Here is a 26690-nt window from a genome sequence, read left to right on the forward strand (position 1 = left end):
TGGACACCAGAGAACCTAGGCATCTTGCAGACACGAAGCAGGGGAATTGAAGGCTAAGAGTCTTGGTGTAGCACTGGGCAGCTGCTGCTCCCTGGAGGTTTCATTATATGGATGCAGAGACCTCCCAAAGGGCTGACACACACACAGAGGAGCATGGCATGGGACCTGGGTGACCATTAGGTTAATAATTATGAAGGTGAATGAGGAGTCACCAGCAAACAGCTCTGTGAGGCTATGGATGAGATTGTAGCCCTGGGGACAGGAGAAGGGCACAATTCCTGGGTGACCTGCCTCTAAGTTGGCAGCTAAAAACCCTCTCCCTCTCCCTTCAGGCCTAGAGCAATGAAGTAATAAGCAGACTTTTCATCTCCTGTGAGTGTTGTTGGCTTAGATTTGGAGGAAGCCTAGTAGTTGCTGGTTTCAACCTGCCACCTGCCTCAGCTCCAAGTGCTTCCCCGTTTGAAGTTCTTGGAAATTTCCCCAACTCTGACTAGTAAAACACGATCCGTGTGCTTCCTCCCTTCCTCCACTCACAATATTTATACTCATTTGTCTTATTGAAATCTCTCTTCCCCATTCTGTTGAGACGGTTTGACTGGCAGGTCTTATTCTCCTGCAGCTGAAACCCGTCTGTTCGCTAGACAATGAGGTACAAGCGCTCTGTCTTCTTTTGTGCTCAGTGGCCTTCTCTGCCCCTATCTTCAATCTTAAAAGGCACGTCTCAGAAGCCTCCCATCTTAAATGAGGGCCTGAAACATGGGCAATTGAACCAGCAATTCGGCTTTTAACCAGTTCTGACCAAATGAAGGAAACATTCTGGATATCTTCTTTCCCAGATGCCTGTCCTGGGAATCTGCCCCAGCCTTCACAGTATAGTAAGTACTGTACACTCTAATGTAGTAAGGCTTCCAATTCAATCCATGTCAGAAATGTCACGTCAGTCTTCCTGGTGCACTCTGCACTTTCTAAGGGATGGGGATAATGCCTACATTAATTTTAGGGATGAGAAAATTGGAGCTCAGAAAGATGCAGTAATAATACGGGATTGTTCTTGAGAGCCTTTTAAAGTTTTGACAGGGAAGTAAAACCAGTTGTGGTCTGTCTTTCAGAAAAGGAATGGCTCTTTCCTTCTATGGAAAGTTGACATTTTTTGCAGGTGGAAAGGGATGCATTGTGGCTTTAAGTACCAGGCCACCCTAAAGGACACGAGTGTTCCATCTCTCCTTTAGCTGTCATATCCAAGAGTGTGTGGTTGAGTGAGTGAAGCCAACTCTGGCTGAGTTCATCACTTTTAAGTATGTTTGTTTCATATGTGTTTTTGTAGTATCCGTGGCAAGTGGCACGCTGTCTGCTTCTCCTAGAGAATGTGCCTCAGAGTAGTGCTCAGGAGAAAACAACCCAGGCTCCATAAACCACTTTCTAAATCAGGCTGAGGCTGATGACTTAATGGGTTTGGGGCACATTTGAACAGACGGTCCCCTGGTGTTCTACTGCCAACACCTAAAAACTCAGCTGTGTTTCAGGTCCTGCCCTGGAGACAAGCCTTCCCCATCTGGTGACCCTCTTCTGCTATGGATCCTCAGCCAAAACTAGTTGGTTTGGCCAGATTGTGAATAAAATCATCTTTTGGAATATTTTATAATCTAGCTGTGCACACTACAGAAAAACCAAGCTTGTACTGACCTTTCTGGTTCACTACTACCAAGTAAAAACCCGTGACCCCTCAAGGATATCTCTAACTTCTGAGAATATCTTGTACATTTTGAAGTACCTTTGTTCAAATAAAGCTCTAGAACTTTCTTTAGAAAACAAAGAAGTGCTTTATATGGTAGTACTTAGGTGGCAAATGGTTTAAGGAGTCCATTATCATATGAAGCACACTCCCCAGCTCCTAACTCTGCCTCTGCAAATAACAAGCTCTATGATATCCATGAACTCATGTTATTTCATCTTTAAAAATACATATCAACTGGAAGAGCTTGAAGGGGCTCGAGACCCCATATGAACAACAATGCCAAGCAACCAGAGCTTCCAGGGACTAAGCCACTACCTAAAGACTATACATGGACTGACCCTGGACTCTAACCTCATAGGTAGCAATGAATATCCTAGTAAGAGCACCAGTGGAAGGGGAAGCCCTTGGTCCTGCCAAGACTGAAACCCCAGTGAACGTGATTGTTGTGGGGAGGGTTGTAATGGGGGGAGGATGGGGAGGGGAACACCCATATAGAAGGGGAGGGGGAGGGGTTACGGGGATGTTGGCCTGGAAACCGGGAAGGGGAATAACAATCGAAATGTAAATAAGAAATATTCAAGTTAATAAAGATTAAAAAAATACATATCAAATTTAATTTGATTCATCTATGGATTCCTATGGTAAGGAGAGACCCCAGAATGGGGAGAAGTGGACATGAGTCAAAGAGGGGGGGGGAGAGAGGGAGGAGGGTGGGAGGGAGGGAAGAGGGAGAGGGGGAGGGGAGGGGAGAGGAGGGGAAGGGAGGGGAGGGGAAGGAAGGGGAGGAAAGAGGAGGAGAGGGGAGGGGAGAGATGAGACAAGGCAGACATTTAACCCAGGTCTTAAGCTTGAGTTTAGGACCACTTTTAGTTTCCTGCCAGTCAGAATAAATGAATTTGTGACCTGATGGTCCTCTCCCATCCTGATTTCCAGGTCTCAGAACGCCCCGTTTTCTTGAGCATTACCTCCTTTCTCCCCCATGGCGTATGCTGGCTCACACTGATTCTACTCACGGCTTCCAAGACTTGGCATCCACTCAGGTCTAACCTGTAGCTGTGCAGAGCAACAGTATTGCTGGTCTGCCATGGCTCTCCCTCCCATTTCCTCTGAGTATCTCCCGTGCTTGCTCAAATCCCTCTGTCCTGGGTCTTCCCTTACTAAAGTCTAAGCTCTGAAATCGAAGTCTCTTTACAATATTACTCCATCAGAACTGCTACCTTTTAGAGATGGCAACTATTTGATAGGCATTGTCCTAGAACAATCACCTATAGGGGCCCGAGTATGTTTTTTACCTGATAGATAAAATAAACTCAGTGCCATTTACCTCTCACCAGCTTTTCTACTTAATGGCAATTCTTGGAGAGTATGGCGGCTTGGGAGGAGGTAAATTCACAAAGATGGCTGAGAATCCTAGCCCTTTAAATCACAGGCCATCTACACACAGAAAAGAAGGAGTTAAGCACAGGAAAGGCTTCTGAACAAAAAGCCTTGAATGTTTACTGATCGGACACTTTGACGGCATTCAGCTGAGTACTTGGCTTGACTGTCACACACTCGGAGAGTGACTGTCACTATCACCCAGATGAAAACTCGCTCACCACCCTGATGAGCCTGCTTTTTTTTTTTTTTTTGACAGAGCCATAAGCATTATTCCTTCCTGTGCTGCCCTTATGTCTGGGCAGAATGGGAGTAGCAGAAAGGTTCCTTTTAGATGGAGTTTCACAGACCCATTTTTTCCTCTTTCGGTCAATGATGATTGAAAGACAGTCAAGTTATATGAACTCAAACACTTAGGAAACATCCAGACAGAGCCTTGGGATAGAATGGGGCTATACTAACTGTTTCAGGGCTTACTCGGTTTTGAGAGAGTGTCAAAAGACTCACTTAGGTGACACATTATATGGGATGTATCAGCAGTCTAGGAACAAACCTAGAACATTTTGTGACACTGAAATAACCCCTGGAAGATTAACAGAAAACTTCCCAGCCAATTAAACCAGTGCCCACTGTATTTTATCTAAACCTATCTCTGAACTTGGGGAAAATGCATGATAATCAAGTGTAGTCACCCCACTGATGGCTGTTCAGGAGCCAGAGAAGATTAGCTCAGATGAGGACAGATCACAGAGAATGTACCCTTCTGTCTTATGAGCTTTCTGCCTGATGAAATAACCCAGCCAAGCATCTCCAAGTCCCAGAGCACCAGACTGAGAGCTCTTGCCTGGGTCCCGATTAGCGATGGCTCATGGATCGTTCCCCTCCTGGAAGGTGGACTCCTGCTGTCCCCAGCCAGGCTCTCTGCCTGAGAAGGGCTGTACTAGAAATACCTGAGCAGCTGTCCCTGTGTTCCTGCTGTCACAAAGTACAAATGCATCTGTGGGTAAGACTCCACAGCTAACCCACAGTAAATGCCAGCTCCATTAGTGTGGCAGGTGAGCAATCTATTAGGAAATCGAAGGCCCCTCCCTCATTAGAGGAAAACAAATGAGCTGTGCCTCGAAGGGGCAGCGGGATTCAAAAGAGTTCCTGGTTTGTTTTGTTATTGTTGCTTTGGTTTTGTTTTTCAAGACAGAATTTCTTGGTGTAACAGCCCCCGGCTTTTCTGGAACTCGCTTTGTAGACCAGGCTGGCCTCAAACTCACAGAGATCCGCCTGTCTCTGCCTCCCAAGTATTGGGATTGAAGGGAGCAGGCTTTGGAGTTACCGAGGTGGTACTTTGAATCCCCCGTTGTGACAGGACTAACGGGAGATCCGAACATTTACTTTAAAAGTTTTGAGACTCCTGATGTGAAAAGGGAACTAAAGTAACTCCTCACTCACAACAATCAAAGGAGGTCAAAGGTGAAGAAGATCAATCAGAAGTAGCTCAAAGTGAAGATATACTTATGTTTATTCCCACACTTTTAGTATGGCTAGCCTCTCCACAAGTCCCCGGGCAGCTCTGTTTGGCAAGGTGAGAACCAGATGGAAACATCTCCACAGTTTGGCCCCAGTTCTCCTCAATAGGATGTTCTCATGTCCAGCAACCTTGCTCAGTTCCCGCCTTCTTGAAATGCCTTGCCTGCCAGGTGATTTCCAAGATTCTCAAAGTCTTTCCCTCTATGCACCCTACTCCCTTCTCTTCCCAGGAGGGCTTGAGGATACAGTCCAACCTTGGAGAGGCTCAGACCCACCACAAGTTCTTTTTGTTATTGCCTTCTTGCAAGGTGAGAGAGGACAACGTCTCAGAATGAAAGATTCTCCTCCATGCCCTCTCGCAGCAGAGGCCCTAATTCATTTTTCATGGCCCCTTGCAGTGACAAAAGCCGCTGCCTTCTCTCTTGTAAGCGTGCTCCATGCAATAAGTCAAAGCTGATGTGCATTTTCCCCCTGGGTGCCGGAGTGCACTTTGATTTAATTTGCCCTGTTGTTTGGCACGGAGCCTTTGCCAGCGAGTTTCTTCCCAGACCTGGGGAAGCAGGCCCTGACAGCGATGGGGTGCAGTGACAGATGGGGTTCAGTGGGTAGTGTTTAAATAATTTGCTGCAATGATAAAGGAAACGCTACAGAGTGACAGATGTTCCTGCAAACAGGCAGTCAGATAGACACACACACGTCCTGTTTGTGAGAGCTGGGGCCACATGACAACATGCTCCCACAGAGACAGACCCACTCTTCTTGAGTTAGAACTGACAGGGTCACCGGAGAACTACAGGGGCCCACAGAGATGGTGGGACTGCCTCTCCTACACGGTCATTGAAAATCATCTGCAAGGCATCAAGATAATAGCTCCATGCCCTGCTTTTTCCTCTTTGCCAGTGTCCATTCCATAACAGCTCCTACCTTCCATATAGGCCCATAGAAGGAGACAAGTTCCCATGAGGCAATGCCACCAGGGAACCTCTTACAGGAGCCATTGTGGGCTATTTGAACTTTATACCCACTAAAATATAAGCTAAAGAAACCCCTTATAGATTATAGAGCCTCGGCTTCTCTTATTTTGTTAGAATAACAGAAAGTGGCACAGTACAGTTACAGAAGGTGGCCTGAATAAGGCTGATGTCGTTCAGTATGACGATGAAATGATGCTGGCAGAAGTAAGAGGTGGCCAGTAAAACTCACAAAGATACATCCACAGATGTGTTTCCTAAGTGATTCTAAATCCAGTTGGGAAGATGAACCATCATAGGGTTATGTGTATGCATCACAGATGCCCATCATAACCTGTAATAGGTTTGTTTCTTCTCTTGGAATGAGGATGGGATTCTGACTGTTGACATGTTTGTTTCTCTACACATTGCTTCTGTGGTCATTAGAGGAGAAGCCCCAGCTCTGGACAATGGTGGTTACCCATTTCTGATGCTGCAGTCATAATTACAGATGAGCTGTCAGTGAGACATCTTTTAAAACCAGGGGTTAGGTGAGTGAAAGAACCACAGCAAGGTGATTGTGCATAAGCTGGGGCCACAGTATGTGGGAGGAGATCACTGTCTAAGCAGGTGGTTTCCAAGAGCTACTTATACATACTCAGATGTATGAGAATCTACCTTTACCCGTGAGAAACTATGCACAGATGTGGGGCACGGACTGCAAAGACAAGGTAGGGGAAGCTCTCTGGGCTTGTCTGCTTTCTGTAATTCTACAGGCATTTGTATAAGCAGATTTGAATGTGAACTGCATTTCTGAGAGAACGATGGTGGCACTATAAGAAGACCCAGGAAGGAAGGAATTTACTAGGAAAGGAGGCAGTGGAAAGCAGAAGGGTGTGGCCTGGAAGTCAGCACCCAGTGAGAAGGCATTGCTGAGAAGCCAAGACAACTGAACTGTCTCCCAGCCAAGACTCTGAAGCTGAACCTTGAAGGTGACTCAGGTGGGATGGCAAAGAAGAGAAGCCACAGCGGAGCCCAGTCTGTTTGCTGGCTTACCTGTTGCGAATTGAACAGCTGTGGCTCTCACCACCCCCTTCCCCGACTGGGCAGTATACTTCCTTCTGAAAGGTGAACCCAGATTTGCCTCTTGGCATTTTCCGGATTTTGTTTTACAGCTAATCAAACAAACATTAACCACCTGGGAACCCAGAAGCTGAGTTCCTGGAGCAGGCAAGTGACACCTTGACCTTTTGAGGGTACAGATGGAACACTGTCAGAGCCACTTCTGCAAGAAGCATTTAAAGGACTTAATCAGTCTTTTTTTTTTAATCAGTCTGAGACTCAAGAGCAACATGCTATTATGTGAGAAAGAAAACTGAAGAGGAGATACAGCTAAAGTACAAGGATGGGGAAGAAAAGAGCAGAGATAGGGGATAAAAGACTAAAGACAAGCCTCTTACCACTACCACCTGCTTTTCAGCAAGTACCAGAAACATCAGCTTAGCCTCTTGTTCCAGGAGAGGTTAAAGGTTATGTTACTGGTTCTCACCGAGTGACATTTTCCTGTAGGTGGTATTTGTCACAATATTGACATGGTTCTAGTTATCCCAGTTTAGAAAATGAGTATGAATGGCACCTGTTGAACTAAGACAAGGGTCCAGGGAAACATCCTACAATACATAGATGAGACCCTAGTGCACAAAGTCCACAGTGCCTGGAGAATCTAATACGAAGCAGCCAGATACCAACCCTAAAAGAAACTCATCCAGAGTCAGGACAAAGAATGCTCTGTACTCCACTGAGCCACCAACCATGCCACTTGCTTTGGACATGTGTTGCTCTGTTTCTCAACCTTAAGAATAACATTGACCTGGGTTAGAGGAGATAAAGAGGCTTCCCAAAAAAACCATAGGGAAATTAAACATAAGGGGGCTGTTAGAAGTGGAAAAATATATAAAGAGGGCAAAGAAAATGAGAACAGAATGGTCAAAGGAAAGATAGAATTAGAAGAGCCTACAGATCTGGGAAATAGAAGAAGACTATCTTAGGTGGTAAAAGGATGCATATATGCAGTCCTTGTTTCAAGAGCTGTGGGGAACATAAGACTGGTGTCTAAGAAAGACTGGAAAGTGAAGAGGAAAGGAGTGTTAATTTTAGTCAAAAACGGGAAAGAATGACAGATATAAGCAACCAAGTGAGGAAGAGAGAAAGGGGAGCTACAGGAGCAAGGAAGTAAAACACAAAGCCAGGGGAGAGCTCACATTTCAACAGAACCACCTCAAAGCTTTTGGGTAAACACCCAGGAGGGAGGTTACTGGATCATGAGATGAATCTGGTTTTAATTTTTATGAGGAACCCCACATTGTTGTGCATGCCTGTAGTGAGTTACATCCTACCCACAATGCATTCGCTTCTCCTCCTCCTCATCCTTCCCACATGGGCCTCTCATAGCAGCAACATTCATTCTGTCATGTAAGCAATTAGCTCTCATGGTGTTTTGATTCCCACTTCTCTAATGATTAGTATTGATGAGCTTTTCTTTTTCCTGTGTATCTGGTAGCCATTTCTATGCTTTTTTTGCAGAGGTGCTTAGGTAGGCTCTTGGGAAAGTTTTCAGAGGGTTTTTATCTTCTGTGTTTTAACTACTGAATTGCCTGAGTTAATGCCCTACATATATTTTAGTTATTAATCCCATGCTAACTACATGATTTGTAAATATCTTCTTCCAGTCTTTAGTCTGCGTCTCTGCACTGCTAATGGCTTCCGTTGGTGTGCATAAACTTTTTGTTTTGATATCAGCCCATTTCTTTGCTTTTGCTTTTGTTTCCTACACTTTCATGGTCACATTAAAATGTCATAAAGTCATCGCCTAGAACATTACTGTGTAATTACCTCCATGTTTTTCTTCTCATAGTTTGAAAGTCTCTGATCTTATGCTTAAGTCTTTAATCCACCCTGAGTTGACTTTGGTGACTAATATGAAAAAATATTACTCCTTTGCACATGAAAATGCACTATTCCGAACACCATTGACTAGAGAGACTATTCTTTTTTTCACAGGGAGAGGGAGGGAGGATGGATAAGGAACATTTCACATGATTGAAAAGGCCATGGGGAAATATTTTGTATTTACTTAAAACTACATATGTGAACACTTTAAATGAAGTTATACCTCTTGGGGTAATAATGCACTCCTGAAAAGCCATAGAACATCTAGCAAAACACCTGTGCCAGGCATGAGAAGTGTCTTTTGACTTGTCAGTGAGGGAAATCCAAGACACTTCCAGAAAAATAAAGGCTTTTGCTGTTGCTCTTGGTTGCTTCCCAGAACTTGAAGGTAAGACTTTTATTGCTGAAGATGCTACACACTTCAGACATAGGAATCTGTGAGAACTCAAGAATCTGTGGAACTGACCTTGTAGCATCCTCCCTGAGGACTAGCGTCCTTAGAATCTGAAAGTGCTATGAAAGCTGCCAAGGGGGGAAAAATCGATCAACAGTCATACTCAACTGTAACACCTCTGAACAGCAGCAATGGCCCACAAGATATACCCAAGGATGCAATAGTAGCAGGTATGTCATGGTATGACCAGTAGCAGTCTAATTGCACTCAAGGCCTTTTCAACAGGACAAAATCCATGTCTGATACTGGAAACCTAAACAACTAACCCATAGCAGGTGACGTCATGGAATCTAGAAGAAAATATTTTACGGCTGCTTATTTCAATGTATATTCTTGGCATTTGTCTTAGTTTCTTTTCCTCTTACTATGGTAAGATGTTCTGAAAAATTCAGATTCTGAAAAGTTTTATTTTAGCATAGAGTCCCATGAAAGTCAAGAACCTGCTCACAATGTGTCTGCAGTCAAGGAGCACAGGGGGCACTCTACAGGTGGGTTAGCATTTAAGAGCTTGTACAGATTTTTGCAGGGGATTCCAAATGAATTCCTAACACTCACATAACCCTACATATACTGCCACACATACATATAATTAAAAATAAATGTAAATAAAAGAAGCAGTGGGCATCTTGCTTTTTCCATTTTATACAGCTCCGAATTCCTACCTACAGAATGGCACTACCCACAGTGGGCAACTTTTCCATCCTACCTCAATGAATACCATCTGATAATCCACCAGTTGCTGACCTTTTAGGCGATTCTGGATTCTGGTTGACAATTAACCTTTACCACAATACCATGGTCATGTTTCCTTCTTGAGCTCCTTCTTCTGTTCCATTTGTTTATGTGTACACTTTTTAAAGGTATCAGACTAATTTAATCCATTTCTCATATAGCTGGAGATAAGGGTGTAAAATGCTTTTCAACTTGCTCTTTTATTTCATAAGTGACATAGATATTTGCATTTTTATGTTGTTATTCTTTGTGAATTTATATACTCCTATTTCTATAAAACAAAGTGGAATATTTAAAAGTCTAAATATTATTCTTTCTAATCCATAGACATCTATTTGTATCTTCTTCAGCACCTTTTCTTAACATCGTACAACTTCCAATACATGGGTCTTTTACCTCCTTGTTAATTTTATTTCTAAGCAGTTCATTCTTTTTGGCTATCATAAATCAAATTAATCTCCTGGTTCTGGTTTTGCATAGCCAATTGCTACATATTTTGTGTATTGAGGTTTTATTCTGCAACTTCAACGTATTCCCTGCCCTGTTCTCTTGATCTCAGAGGAAATATTTTGAATTTTGTCCAGTGAAAATAATGTTATCCTCAGATTTCCTATCTATTGTGATATTATGCTTTACATATCCCATATACATAATTAGTTGGGACTTTTTGTTCATTCAATGATGTCAGCTTTTGTCAAATAACTTTTCTCATGTAATGGGATGGTCATTTCGGGGCCATACACAATAGCCACATTATGGGTAATCCAGTGTTGTTGAAAAGATGAGACAATAAAGATTGTGGCATATATACACAATGAAACAATATTCAGACTTGAAAATGAATGAAATTCTGTTATTTCTGACAGAGGAAACTGCAGAGCAATATGCTAAGCCACATAAGCCAGGCAGAGAAGAACAAATACCATGTGCTTTCACTTATGTGTGCTATCCTAAAGGACTGAATTCATAGCAGTGGAGAGGAGTTAGGCATTTAAAGACATTGAAAAGAGGAGTGAGAAGATAGTTGGGAAAAGAGGGGAGGAATATGTTAATGTTTTCCTTAATTCTGAGTTCTATTACACAGCATGATGAATACAGTTAATAATAGAGTATTGTACATTTCAAAATTCCTAAGAGTAAATTTCAAACAATCTCATAACAAAAAAAATGTTAAGTATATAAAGTGATGGATATGCTAACTAGCTTGATTTAATTATTCCACATTGTATTCATAAATCATAACATCATTTTGTACCCTATAAATTCATACAATTACAAATTGTCAATTTACAACAATTTTTTTTAAAAAGCAAGCAAGAGGTGCAGGGAGGTGGAAAAGATGTGATCCTCCTTGTGAAGGGGCGGGGCTGATGAGACTGTCAGTTTTGCTGGGGCTGAGTTGAGCACAGTCTGTCACAGAGGCTGGGAGCTAGTACAGCCTGGCTGCCAGACTGAGTTAAGGGTTCCAGTCGAGGAGATGGTGGGCTGAAGGCAGGAGTCTGGAAGGCAAAGGATCCTGGGCCCAATGCAGGGAGATATCTTCCAGCTTCTCCTTGCCCTAAATTTGCAGTCAAGCTTTCAATGCCTGTATTGCTTCTCCAGATTCTGCATTTGAACAAATTTTGGAAATCTGGCGTGCTAACTCGACTTGCACCCTCCTATTTCTAATTATTTTGCTAGGTTTTCAGCAGACAGGAAGGCAGGCCTCATTTTCCATGAACCCCTGTGTGTACAGCTGAATCTTCTACCTATTAGGCTAACACCTTGGTGACAGCCAGTCTCTTGGAAGAGAAGAGGTTCAGGTTTATTGAGTCATGAGACTAAGAAACATGACTAAAGCCAAGTCTGAAGATTTGACTGACTATAATGTAGCCACATCGTTTTATCATGCATGAAATCAGTTCTTTATGAGAGCCCGGGAAATGGGTGAAGGTATAAACTCAGAAACCAGCTGGCCACAGGATCATGAGGAAGTCATTTCCCTTCCTCAAGGTCTCGTGTATGTTATTTGCAAATGCGATAAAAGAAAAAATATGAACTTGATGATTTTTAAAGTTATCTGTGGAGCTAAAAAAGAATAAATTAAATTGTGTGTGTGTGTTTGTGTGTGTGTGTGTTACAATTTATTCGCTTTTCAACCTAGTTTTCACTTTGTGCAGAGACCCTGTTTAATAAATGTTCTATGGTAGACATAAACACTATGTTCAACAGACTGTGCCTCAGTCCTGGTGTGGCTGCATGTCTCAGGCTGATGTTTTAATAAGAATGACTTCATCTTCTTGTTGAAGTCTGAGAAGAATGTTATATCTATCCCCTAGGATCATCAGGAGAATCAGAGGTAGCTCATGGGAAAAACACACAAGAGATTCAACAGCCCTAGGTAAACCACAGTCATTATCATCAGCAGATAGAGTCAGCTGCTAAACCCTGGGGATGTGTCCTAGGAAGAGAGTTTTGCTCTTGGGCACTGCTGTGAAAATATATTATATAGAAATTCTCTGAATAGCAGAAATAAGACAGAGCCATGTGATATAGAAAGAATATTTTCCTCAAACTGTTAGTGTCCTGCAAGATATCTTTGTGGTCAGTATTCTAAGAAAAGAAGACTTTGTCAAGATGTTGGAGAAAACTCTGGATTTGGGACATGACATGCTGGACAATTTAGAATCCTGCATACATTGTATGTGTCGTAGATAATGAAATAGCATGGAACACACGTGCTTTCCTAAACATATTGGCAAACCTGAATCTTTCTCCCTATAGGAGTATCTTTTCTCCTCAAAATTATCATTGCTTCTCTGAACACAACTTCAGAAATGACAGTGTATACAAAAGACATTTATTTTATCAAGGGTGAAAGCACTCATGTATGCATCTGTGTAAGGACTTCTTTTCCACAAATAATCGATCCAAGGAGTGTCCCAAAGCTACAACAGCTTTATTACTTAACTTGCAAGCAAACACTCTGCTTCTAGCAGCCCCAGAAAACTAGGCTTGACCACCAGTACCAAACGCTAACTAAAGAAATGAGGAAATTTAATTAATGCAACCACAACAGGAAGGATGCTAGATTAACTGATGACCCCAAGTCTACCTTCGAGATTCTGATGTGAGTGTTCTGTTTAAACAGAGGAAGAACAGTGGCAGGATGTAACAGGTATCCATAATTAAGCAGGTTTGGCCAATATATGATTCCATCATTGTCCAGATCGGGTCCTACACAGTGGTTTCACCAGAAGTCCTTATCCCTATCATCCCTGGAAAGGAGGAACTTGCCTCCCAAGAGATAACTACTTATGGTGCAGCCAAGTCGTCATAGATAATTATCGCTCATCTGAAGTGTGGACTGTCCTGGGAGACTCATTGTTGCTTGGCAATAGTATTTGTACCTTGACCGGATATGTTTATTGACCAATCCTGTTGCTGTTAAAATGAACATAACTTGGGGGAACTCTCTCTTGCTCTCTTTTTTTTTCCCCCCGGAGCTGAGGACCAAACCCAGGGCCTTGTGCTTGCTAGGCAAGCGCTCTACCACTGAGCTAAATCCCCAACCCCTGGAGGAACTCTCTTAATCTTCTGAATAGAAAATCTCATACAAAATCACCTCAGCCTCATATCCTTCTGACCATCTCCTGTCACTTATAACACCCAAGGTCACATGCTCCTTCCGACCTTCTTCCTAGATAGGAAACTATCCTCTATACTTGACCTTTTATTTCTTCCTCCTCACTCACCACAATATTACTCCCTTTCTATCTTTTTTATTTTCTAGAACTCTCTACTGTCTGGAGAGATGTATCTCAGCCTCAGATGTCAAGGTAGACTAACCAGGTTTCTGCATTCAACCCTGCATTTGGCTGCTGCTTTTGCCTGCAGGCTAACTCATCAAGTTCAATATTTGTTGTATGATGTCTGTTGTCTGTCACAAATAACTAAAAGGAAAAGAACAAGAAGTACCCATAGGAAAATGAGTCCAAGGGCTGATTTTTAGATAGACTTCCAATTGTTTTTCTTTCAGGAAATAAATGTTAAAATAAAGATCAGAAAAAAGAAGTCAGTCTAAGTTTAACTGACTCCAGTAGGCAGCCCTGGGTCAGGGTTAGGAAGGAAGAAGAGCATGGTGGCTTAGGGTTTCTAGATGAAGAATTCAGACTCCGAAGAGGAATCTGCTTTATAGACACTCCATCTAGAAGACATCAGCCTCCTGATTCACAGTGGTCATGTGACACTGGTTCAAGACAGGTCAGACAAAATGTGAGTTCTTCACAGTACATGTCTCCAGCTGGAAATCTGCTCTCACAGGTGGGGCCAGAGGCACTAGAACGTCTTGCCCCACCTGACTGCATGGTTCATTTTTTATCTCATTGGTGCTGAAGAGCAGCAAAGTCCAAGGAAATGTGGGCTGGTTCTCCACTTTGACATTTCTGTATGTACTATTGAATCAGTTAAAATCCGAGAATTGGTGGTTCTATTTGAGTTTCACAGTGACTCTGTGCGGTGGACAGTACAGACTTTTGACCTCATTTCACATCCAAAGAAACTGAGACACAGAACGATACCATCTGTTAAACCGTCAATGCCTTGTTCTTTGCCTCAAGTACAACCAACAGCACATAGGATGTTCCAGCCTGTGACTAGAGAGGTGAAGTGATCTGTGGTTTACGAGAGCATCTCTTGTCACTTCCTGAAAAGATATATGGGTCACTCAGGTAACCTCAATTTGACAGTAAATGAACTATGCAATTTACATCCCCCTGAAAAACACCAAAGAGGAGCTTCCTTCCGAGTGCAGAAAATGCTAGAAGCTACAGAAGGAAATACACACAGCAACTTGCCTCAGACTTGAGGGCACTCTGAGTCAGACACTTTCCATCTTGTTTAGCAAGCCCCCAGGCCAAGAGAACAGGAATCAAAAAGCACAAGACCACATTGAAGTGGAATGTCTAATAGGAAAAACTTCTTATAATAAATGAAGAGTCCAGGATGCTATAGCCCCAGATGAGAGGACGCTCAGAGATGAACATCCTGTTCAAAAAATTGTCTTATAGTTTGGATGACCTGGGCTGTAAGGGGAAGGAGAAAAGGTGTAATTTAGTTTCAAGTGGTTCTAAATAGCAACTGTTCCAGTCACCCTGCAGAAACAAATACAATGGTATTGAAAGGAAGGCTCGTCCTTTCATCAGAGGCATCGAACTAATTTTGTTTTTTAATACAATGATCTTCACAAAGCAAAAAAATTAATTCAAATAAAGAGTAGTCACAGAAAAATGATACCAAGACCAAGGAAAGCAAGCTACATGTCTTCTAAAGAAGATGTGGGGTAGAACAGACACCAACTACCACTATTTTAAAGAAATCAAAGGAAAGACATTAAAATCTTAATGTAAAGACATACAAAGGTTAGCACGTTGGCAGAAACACTGAAAATAGAATGACTAGAAATCAGTACACACATGTTACTATTTTTTTAAATTTATTGTTATTGTCTGTGAGTATTTGTTGTGCGCTACCCAGGGCTCACAGGCAGGGGTCATATAATAGCAATGTAGAATTGGTTTTCTCCATCTACCTTAATACATGGGTTCCAGAACACCAACTAGGGTTATTATGTTGCATGCAGGAGCTTTCGCCAGACTTGGGGGCACTCTGAGCCCAGTACATATCAAATAATAGTAAATATTTACAATAAATTTAAATAAAATATTAGACAGCAGCATAAGTATGCATCACATTGATGAAATTAATATGCAATTAAAACATAAGTCAGTGGATAGGTTTAACGGATGGTAACTCAGTTCTAGACACCCGCTGTGAGCTGAGCAAGACAAGCATCAAGCAGGATACAGCCACACAGAGATGGAGGATGCTGACGCATGTGGGTAAGAGGCCTGGGAATGGCAAGTCTGTCCCACACTTAGAAAGCAGGCTCAAATGGGACAGGGATAAAGAATCAGGAGGCCATATCACAAGTGATCAAGGCTCAGAAGTTTCAGAACCTATAAAATACATCAACGTAGAGATTCAAGAAACACCAACAAATGTGAAACAAAATGAAAACCAGCAAAGGTGTGTATAACTAAGCATAGCACAGTACACATTCAAAAATCCAAAAACCAGAGGAAAAACAATCAGAAAAGTGACAAGGGGAGTGAGCTGTGTGTGTGCAGATAACTTTAATGAAAGCCAACTTCACATTGACAGCTGCCTCATTGAGAGCAGGGAGAACAGCCAGGAGGCCACTTAGCTAGAAGAGGTAACTTAGAACTGAACATTCTATACCCATCAAAGGGGTCTTTCAGAATCGGGGTACATATGACATTTTCATTCTGACAGTGGAGAAAACACGCTACCTACCAAGGTCCAGCAGAGGAATGCTCACAGTAAGAATCTTGGAAGAAGAAATCAATATCGGATGGAAAGGGTAAGACTCAGGGAGACATGAGGTCCTTGGAATGTGATAAATACATAAGGAATGGTACCTTAATGTGGTGTTGTCTTGCCATTGAGACAGGCTAGAGTGAAGACTCTGGTCACAGCACTGCCTGGCCATGTCTGCAGCCTCCACTTGCATCACTGTGAAGCTACATGTCACTTTCAGGAGGGAATCACTACACTTAACTCTGCACCTTCTCTCTTATGTCATGAGTCTACATGGTTTCAGGGACCATTTCAGATGTTCACAAGAAGAGAGAGAGGGGGAGAGTTCCAAAAGAGGCTGTAGAGAAAGGCTGACAAGAGAAAATAGCTCCCCCAAACATGTTGCCTGTTGCCAATCCTTTTGGGATAGCACAACCAAGGAACAACCTCGGAACAACTCTGGAAGGAGTCAAATAAACGTCAGGATCATTTCATCCCAGCAGAAACCATTTTCCCAGGAGCCATTTCTTCAACTAGCAAGAGAATACATGCGCACTTCACACACACAAACACACACACACACACAGAGAGAGAGAGAGAGAGAGAGAGAGAGAGAGAGAGATGTGCGTACACATACCCCTCACATATTTATTAAAAGACACAATCAAAGTTATATTTGATATAAGCAATGTGTTCTCATGTGGAACATCCACATATACATCATACCCATCTACTCACACCCAACATCCATACTCACTCTTACATGTTCACTTACTTCCACAAATGACACTTTTATCTACCTAGCTCCCACACTCTTCCACAATGAACATGCATAGTTTTCTAGTCTTGAGCCCAGGGTGGCCCCCAAAGTTTGAATGGCTATGTTCCTTCATGTAGCCCATCGGGAATATCCAACTAGTCCAATGAACCTTTACAGAAAGTGGGGGGACAGAATCTAAATACGTCCAGTGTGTTCTGGGAGCTACAGGCGCACACATGGAGCTGTACTGATGGACAGAGACTATGTAGAAATCTCCAGTAGAGAGGTCAAAAGACAGAGCCCTAGGTAGTTGCTGACCATACTCAGAAGGTTGTGAAGGTCTGGGCATGGATGTGAAGGTATGGAAAATAACTCTTCTGTTCCCTGAAATAGATGGTATTCCCCTGGGGAAGGAGCCTAACCATCACTCTCTCCTTTGTACAGCCATCAGCTGAAACAGATAGATACCCCTGGATGCTGTGTGTGACTGACAAGAGCTACCAAGAGAAAGCCTGCCTAACAACAATCAAGCTGGAAGTCTCCATGCTGATGGCTAACAGTGTGGACAATCCCTTAGCATTTACTCTGCACAGAATTTACTGTATTTAACTGAAGTTCCTTGATTGGAACCTGGAACCAGGTGGAGTCCCTGGGGCCATCTGCTTCACAGGCTGGTCATTTGAAGGGCAAGGGCATCTACCGTTCTTCGGTTCCTTGAGTTCCTTTTGCACAACCGCCTTGGAAGAAAAAGCAGATAAAACTTGTGATTTTCCGGGCAGTTGAGAAGAGAACAGGGATCCTTGGCTAGAACAGTAGCTGACTGGCCTACCCTCCCAGCTGAAAGCAAGAAGCAGTGTCTACCCAGGCGGCCTCCTGCTGCTCACATGAAAGGCCATTTTAAATAACAGTCATGTATTAAAGCAAGGGGAAAGAAAGGAAAAAAAAAACCTCAAGGGCTATAGCACTGCCACAGTTTTAAATTATAGTGTAGGAGGATAAAAATAAAAGAGAGAGAGGAAGACAGAGCAAGGGAAAAATTGCCATTGTTTTATGAAGCAGATGGGAAAGTTCAGGGGATCAGAAAAAGACTATTATTATCTCAACTCTACAGTGACAAGCCAGCAGAAGGATGCACCGCCGTTTTCTCCCATCTCTCCCTGAGAATGGGATACTGGTGGAATTTATTTTGAATGCAGCTTCAGGGCAGGAGTTCCGAGGACCCAGGGTAAAACAGGAAGATTCAACCGCATGTGAATTTTAAGAGAACCTCCTCCGAATTGCTCCATTCCCTCCTGTGTTTAGATGCTTTGGGCCATGGCCATCGGATGCTACCTTCTGCCTTCTCTAGAGTCTGGGCAGAGAGGGTAAGGAGCTTGGAGACTTCCCAGGTTTAAGCACTAGAAGGAACTGTTTTCCAGGGGTTAATATTTCTTAATTCAAGGTTAAGAGAACACAGGTGGTAATGCTTAATGAGGTGGCGAATGTCTGCTGAATTTTCACATCCAATAAATTGAAGAATCAAATATTAGAGAGAGAGGGAGGGTCAGTAAGATGGCTCAGCAGGTAGTGGCGCTTTCAGCCAAGCCTGATGACCATATGCTTGATCCCTGGGAAACTGACAACAGAGACAACAGAATAACTCACGCATAAGCACTGGAGAGGACGTGTGCCTGAACTTATATACAGGGCAAATAAACAGGAATGAAAAAAGGTTAAAAAAAAAGCAAAGAGGATGAGAGATCTAGAGAGAAACAGTGGGAAGAATGTGCAAAGGGCAGAACTACTAAATCTGTAATTAAAAGGTTTTAATTTACTTTTGAATTTAGGACACCGCAGAAGCCCCACTGCTACTGCCCTATTTGCTTCCCCACATCTTTCCTTCTTTACCTCCAGAATCTCTTCATGGGAGCTTGCAAGTTGACAATCATTCCATCAATCAGGATTCATGTATCCAGGCAATAAGCAGTTCTTATAGAAAAGAGACCCTTACTGAAGACAAGAGAGCCTGCGTTTACCAAGCACTAAGCGTTCTGTTGCTTACTTCTCTTCTTCGGCTTCTTACCAACTCCTTCTAAGGTAACCAATCCCATTTTAGAGATGAGCAAAGCAAGACTAAGGTGAGCTGTAGGCTTCAACGAGATTCTCAGAGCTGGTGAGTGGCCAGTGTGGGCACTGGAATTCACGTTTGTCTAGTCTGGTGTCTGTGTGCAAGACTGACATGTATCCACGTGGAGTTTCCAGAAAACTAAGGAGGAAGACACATGCTTTGGAACCTGCAAATAGATTCTAGGAAAGATTCTTAGGGGGGAAAAATCGATTGCATGAGTGAAGGGGTGAAGGCTTCATGAGTAACCTGTGGTTTGAGCCATGGGGAAAGTTGCTGTTTTGTTTTGAATGAGATGTCCCTCCACAAGCCTCAGCTATTTGAATACTTGCTCCCCCATTGGTGGTTATTGGGGAATTATTACGAGGCATGGCCTTGTTGGAGAAAGTATGTCACCTGAGGCAGGATTTCAGGTTTCAAAAAACTCCCATTCCTTGTGGATTCCTTCCCTGAGTCCTGCTTACAGTTAGAGATGTGATCTCTGAGCTGATCCTGCCACCATGTCTTGGCTCTGCCATCATGGCCTTTTGTCCACTGGAACTGAACGCCCAGTTAAATGCTTTCTTTTATGAGATGTTCTGGTCATAGTTATAATCAGAGAAATGGAGACATAACAAATACAGATGGAGCGCTCTCTCAGCAGAGGAAAGGGCTTGTGGGGGAGCATGAATGCATGGAATCTTCCTGGGGGCCTTTTGAAAACGAAGTTTGGGCTATGTAGGGCATCAGGGCAAATGCAGGGGCTCCTGGGTACGCTGTGAGCCAGGTGGGCTGGTCTGCAAGAACCTTTTGGTGCTTCAAGTAAGCAGAAATGAAAAAGGCATGAGGAAAGATGAAGTGAACAGCAGATAAGCTATCCCTTCGGAGCAGAACTACCTGTGCTCAGAGAGGATCATGATAAGTTGTGAATCTTTGACCACCTTGCTGTCTAGATCCAGCTCATTTGAACCTTCTCTCCCCACTATTCCCTCTCCTAAGCAGGTGTATAATTCAGACTTACAAAAGTCTCTTTGTAGTGCCCAAAGCCAAACAGTCAGAAACCACAAATATGAAGTTGTATATTAACAGCTGTGTATGGGGCACAAGCCTCCAATTCAGAATAGGGGATTTCTGTTCTGCTTCCACCAAGGGTTCCAGCTTGTGACCTTGGAGCAGCCTCTTAACTTATTCCTGTACTGTGTCTCTTGATCAAAAATGGGAAATTCTGTTGGCTATCACTGAGCTGTTATGAACTCCCAGTGCAAACAGCCAAAGACCACATATAGGCTCAACTTTATAGATGGCACTGTGGGCATGCATTCAGATGCACACATACACACATGTACATATTCGTGGGGCTGGAAATTTTCTGCCTGGGTTGGAAGTTCATCTGGGACCACCTGGCTGACTTAGCAATTTGGCTCGAAGAAATCAAAGTTGGTGTCTGGGCTGCTGACTTCTTCTTGCTTCACTTCTTCCTATTTGCCTTATTTCCCTCCAGCATGGGGTAAATTTCACATTAAACTTTTCCAGTTTAGGGAGTGGGGGCACCGGGACCCAAGGTAGAGTTTAGGAAGAAAAGGTCCACTGAGCACAAGAGTTCTCCCTCTGTTGCTTCAGCTCCTCCAGGGAGCACTGAGTGGGTCTTAGCTGGGAGACTGACAAAGGTTCACAAATTCTAAGACAGAAGAGATCAAGGAGTTACTGAGCAGAGCTCATGTCCTGCTGAGTGCAGACAGTGAGTTGGCGCTGGCAGGTGAATGCCCATGGGTGGCCAGCTACAGCAAACCGCATTTGTTCTTTGGACAGAGTCCCCATGCCACTCTAGCCCTGCAGGAGGCCTGGAGGACATCCCATAGAAGCTCTCTCAGCCGTGGCTGCTCACAGTCTGTCTGTGACCAACAGCACTCTGTTCACCTCACAATGCTATTGATGTGACTAAAAAGGCCCTGTGCATAGAGTATTCTGTCTGCTTTCTCTCATGCTGACAACTATGCGCCCTCCTGGGCTGGCTCTCACCTAGGCAACTGCCTCCCTCTTCACCTATATTCAGGCATTCTGCATCTCTGTACTTGAGTATCTAGTTGTTTTCCTCTTCTGGCCCAAAGTGCTCTCTGCACTGGTATTCTTGTCAGTTCTGCACCCTTTGGAACATACTTCCTCTCCTTCTCTCCTTCTGCCTAGCTCCTGGACATGGCCGCAGACTACTGTTTCTCCATAAACGTCCTCACCCATGCTCCAGAACATGCCTGGGCCCTGCCAGGTCTGGGAGGGGCCGTGAGCTTCTTTACCTAATCCAGCAGCCATTGCTTCAGTGCACTTAATATTCACGACAGATAGAACATTTCACGGCGAATTGGATGCACATTCAACTGGAAATGAAAATTTTATGACTGTTCTCACCCTGAGCCACAGATTACACCAGCTGAGAAAACATGGGCACAAACGTACAACCTGTGAACTGGAAAGTATATTAATAATGAAACCACAGCCTGCGAAATGAAGCCTTTATTCTGTTTATATTCTGCTCCATTAATAGGAGGCACTTCAGCTAGCTCCACCCCATTAGCCAGCAATCTGCGCAGTGAGCGAGCTTGGCTAGGAGACTTGTGGCTAGGGCTACCGGGGGCAACCCCTCAGCCCATGACACTCTGGTTGCAGAACTCCAAGTGGGCACCCGCTTTCTCCAAGTGCCAGCTAGGGATCTATTCACCCAGACTGTACACGTGACTTTCATGCACACATAGGATAGCACGGTTCTAATCAAAGGACCATGTATCCTCACCAAAACAGCAAAGTTAAAAAAGAGAAAGAGATAAGGGAAAAGAGAAAGCCACTTCTCGGTGCAGAAACTGGAACTGATCATTGAGGAGCTGAAACCCACAATCAAGTATCAAGTATCAAGAAATTCTTTAAGTGAAGATACTCTTATCTAAATCACCCATGGTACACTTTAACACACAGATTTGCATACCCTGTCTTAGAAATAATTAATCTCTTTTATTATTTGACTACATTGGAGGTATACGGTTCCATCTTCGTCAAACTACCGGAAGCAATAGTAACAACATCTCCCAGGTGAAACCCGCCCTGCTCTGCCTTCCAGCTATCCAAACAGCAATAAAAGCCCACAGGCAGAAGCAGAACAACTAAATTCTTCCAGACAGGGTTTATACTGCCTGAGACCTGGGACTAGGCTATGCATACACATGCAGGGCCTGGGTCACCACGTGACTCAGCATCCCTTTGCCCTCAGCATCTACCTTGGGGATGCTTGCTGTGGGTATGCCCAGGAGCCCTGAGCTCAGCAAGGCAGAGGACCAATCCCCCTCCCTGTCAGCGCAGGCCTGGCATGATTTACAGATCTGCAGTGTAATTAGTGACAACTGGAAAGAAGTCAAGAATCTGCTTAGCCTATCATGGGAGTGCACGAGATGGGCTGGCAGATGGCAGAGACAAAAAAAAAAAAAAAAAAAAAAAAGAACCAGGAGATCCTTTGCTGAAATAAGGACCTGAACCCTGGCTGTGTACCTGCCTCTGCTGTGGTCCTACAAGGGCAATGGGCAGGACTAAGAGGTATATGTATAGTTAAGCTAATGACTAACTTTCCTCTGACTACTGAGAAGAGCAAACCCCATTCCTCTGACATCTCGGTTTCTTCCTTCCATCAGCGGCTCAGGACTAGGCACAGAGTAGGGTAGATGGTCAGTTCTGGGTGGCGATCAACACACTGCCCTAAGAGGATGAGATCCTTTGATGTAGTTGAGAATTTGCATCACCTAGTGACCCCGCAGCCATAAGGCAAGCCATCACTTAAATGTTGGTGGTGATGCTCATATAAATAAAAAGTGATCTTTTTAGCACACAATGTATGGCACTTCATAATAAACATAAGGCTTTGCATCACTGGCCTATGCATCTACCATAATATAATTTTCTCATTGTCTCAGAGTGCTGTACTAACATAGCATTTCCTGCAAATACTGTGCCTCTGTACTGGCCACAGCTTCTGAGAGCTCTTGCTTACCATGTATTCATTTACATTCAGGCCAGGGGAATGATTGGCCTACACCATTCAGTTTTCCTAGGTACCTCTATGACATCCAAACAGTCATGATAAAGGTCTCACACCCGGCCCTTGGAATTAAGCAGCTTGCTTAATCCTACCTCATTTTCTAGTCCCGGATACAATGGTAGCCTAGGGCCATGGGATGCGCCATACCTTGATTCTTCTTGGAGATAATTTCAAGGAATCGCATGCTTAAGGGAAGGGGGTTGCCGAGGAGTGATTTGACTCTTCAGACCAGCTACACAATATCGAGAAGCACTCATTGGCACATGGAATAATGACAGCCATCACATACCTCTAAAGATGTCACCTACTGTACGTGTTGGATAAATGTTTTTTACTGACAAATTCATCCGTTTTGAACCACTTGGCTTTTAATCTTCATTGTGTGTGAACACAAATTCTCTGACAATCCAGGATCTAATGGCTTCTAGTCAAGCTCTATGAGAACTATTTTCTTTTATCGTAAGTTCTCTCCTTCCACATATGAAGAAATGGGAGCACAGGGAAGAAAAGTTAGGTGTCCATCCAAATTAGAAGCTGCTACAAGTAGATACCAAATGAACTGCTTCACCCATTGGAAAGGAGCCCTGTAGCTGCTTCTAAAAATTTCAGGGCACAGCCATTTTTCTTTTCTTTCTGTAAACAGCCTCTCTGTGCAGTCCCAGTGCTGAAAATCACCCTATGTATGAGGTGTTCCCTCAGCTACTGTACCTGCAACCCATGTGTAAAATGTCCCCGTTTATGCAAAGCACACCATGGAAGCTAATAGGAGCTGGAGCCTCATTCCCTGTAGCTGAAACAACCTGATGTTGACAGAATGGGGACGCATTTTCAAGCTCAAAATTCTATAATAATACCTCAAGGGAGTCATTGGCAAAGTTTGGCCAAAGTATAATTAGTTTGCGCAGCTATTAGAGGCTGATAAAAGGTTTTAATTTGTGGAGTCATCCCAAGCATCTCACAGATTTCGTAGCCGCTCCTACTTTACTTTAAAACCGAGTGAATACTCAGGCCAAAGGCCACAGTCAGACAGGCACAGGAGGAGCCAGCATCTGAGGAAAAGGAGAGGGGAAGGGGACTTCTCGGCTCTCCCCATAACAAGGATGGCGGATAGAGAGGCACGTGAGATGCACAAATGATATCGTGTTCGTTGCTGGTACTGCCTTTCTCCACTTGTACTCTGCTCATCTTTGTGCTAAGCAGAGCCCTCTGGAGAATTTACTAAGGACCATCTTTTATTTCCCGAGAAGCCAGAGAGAGAGAGACCCCAGTCATTTTGTTCTATGTCCTTTAATTGTTCAGATGCAGTTTCCTTCAGGAGAGCTTGCAGGAGGATAATAATGCAGGAAGGGAGGCTCCACTTGAAAAATACAGGAAGAAGACAAATGGTTGATTTGGGGCTAAGGACATAGACACCTGCTGATGGGCTTGAATTCTGCTGTTTAGCTGTGAGACAAACAAACACGATAAAAGTAACCAAGGAGATGGCATCAAACTACGACAATCTATTGTGCAGCTCCACGGTGCATCTGTGCGAAGGCTCCGCGATGGCATTTGATAACATAATACAGATTTTACCCACTGCAATTTGCCTCTAAGGAGAGAGACAACACACACACACACACACACACACACACACACACACACACACACACACACAAAGGGAAAGAAAGAGAGAGAGTGCACATCACAACAAAGGCTAGTTTACATTTTTCTTTCCGAATGCTGCATACTATCAATGGATTGTACTGTGTATGGGCAATTGGGTTTGATGAATGTGTTAGAAATCAAGGTGCAAGGAGTGGTTAGTAGCCGTGCATCCAAGCACACTGATGTATACACGGCTTATGCAAAACATATGCAAAGTAAGTGTGCATCTTCATGATGGCTCTTAAGGAAGGCGTCAAAGGCTGCCATCACTATGAAAGATATTGGGAGTTGGAAATGACTCATCATCCAAGCTTCATTTACAGAGATACATGTGTCTATCTTTGGAAGAGATGAGGATGTCTGGACACAGCCAATTACCTAAAAAGGAGAGGCATTTGCGCTCATATCTTTGTGTAATTCTGATTGTTTGCTACTGCCGAATGATGAAAATATCCCATTAGTTAATTTGGCTTATGAAACTTGACATCACAGAATTGTATTGCTAGGAGGGGAGGGGACTACGTATTATTATATCTAATCTTATTACCCTTCACCCAACACGTGCTACTATTCCATGAAAATGGTTTATTGGCACCAGAACAATAGTCATGTGGTTGGTAACCAACTATTTGAATGCCAAAAGGGGAACATATTATATATAAGTTTAAAGGAACCTAAGTAGAAATATGCATATATTATGTTTTGTTTGGAGTTTCTGTAAAACTAATTTCTTTTTTCTCCCTCCCTCCCTCCCTCCCTCCCTCCCTCTCTCCCTCTCTCCCTCTCTCCTTCCCTCCCTCCCTTCCTGCTCAGTATCTTTGTTTCTAATGATTTTGTTTTTATGCACATGGACTATTTGCCTGAATTTCTGTCTGGTCCTTTTGTGTATTCTGTGCCCACCAAGTCCAGAAGAGGGCATCGAATGTTCTGGATCTGTAGTAATGGAGAGCCGTCAATTATTCTGTGTGTGCTGGAAACTAAACCTAGGTCCTCTGTAGAACTACAGATGCTATTCATTGCTTAGCTACCGCTCCAGTTCCAGATGGCAAATCTCTTAAGGCACTGACAGAAACACATTTGATTCTCTGATCCCTGGACTTCTGCTTCTGGTTCACCTCTTTATTGTCTCCTATGCCTTCTACCCATAGCTCTCAGTGTTGCTCAAGTTACGTTGAACAGATTTCCTTCAGTGTGATCCCTTCCTTAGGGTTGCTTGAACACATCCAGGGGCAAGTCTTCTTCAAAATAATGTTTTTCTCCCCACAATGCAGGATCTGCGGATAGCTTCTCCAGGAAGCTAGATGTAGGGATTCCTCTATGTAGAGAACAAAACTCTACTTTCTGAAGTGCATAAAACCATTATTGAGTTGGAATAGTCACATTGGTATTTCTTAGCTCTGACAGCAGGAACTCAAAGAGCCCGGCATGCGATTGTATTGGAGATCTCCCAAGAAGACTTTTATAATCACTTCAAAATTAGATCCAGTTGATACCGCCAGCTTTTTGCTTGACTCTACTCTCTCCTTTGTTGATCATTTAAGGAAAGTAGTAAAAAATAACCTTTATGACTAGAGAGAAAGAGAACTATAATACACCAAGAGATATACATGCTCCCTTCTTCTATTAACTTATGAAATCCCCAAGGTTAGGGACCATGTGCTATACATTGTCACCTTCTATCCACTTCTTTAGCTTCACTTGAACTTAGTAGGTGTTAAAGAAATGTTTGTGGGTGGATGAACAAGTTAATTATGGTTACAATCATATATATATATATGATATACATATCCATACATATATAGATACATATATGATACATAATAGATTACATATATAGAAGTTTGGTAGATACTATGAATTTAAGATAGTTCTGTCCTGTTTAAAATCATGATTAAATTTAAAAAGGGAAATCATTATTATTCCAGCTCTATAATGAATAAAAGATAGACCATATATTCCGTACATATGCTCTAAGACTGGTTTCAAGGTACAGACGATGGAAGGCTTTGTTAGAGGCAATGTGCAGTGAAAGTCACTTGCACTGGCTGCC

General features: G+C 43.2%; 1 protein-coding gene and 1 long non-coding RNA gene across 6 annotated transcripts in view; both read right to left on the bottom strand.

Annotated features, from left to right (window-relative positions):
• Ntm (neurotrimin) overlaps nt 1-26690 on the bottom strand; it is a 990153-nt gene that overhangs the window by 59899 nt on the left and 903564 nt on the right. The window lies entirely within an intron of this gene.
• LOC120094318 (uncharacterized) lies at nt 9749-26679 on the bottom strand. The gene is made up of 2 exons (XR_005488621.2): nt 26604-26679; nt 9749-24436 (listed from the first exon to the last, which is right to left on the bottom strand). It is a non-coding gene; the product is annotated as an uncharacterized LOC120094318 (long non-coding RNA).

This window comes from Rattus norvegicus, chromosome 8, assembly GCF_036323735.1.
Source record: "Rattus norvegicus strain BN/NHsdMcwi chromosome 8, GRCr8, whole genome shotgun sequence".
Classification (NCBI taxonomy): domain Eukaryota; kingdom Metazoa; phylum Chordata; class Mammalia; order Rodentia; family Muridae; genus Rattus; species Rattus norvegicus.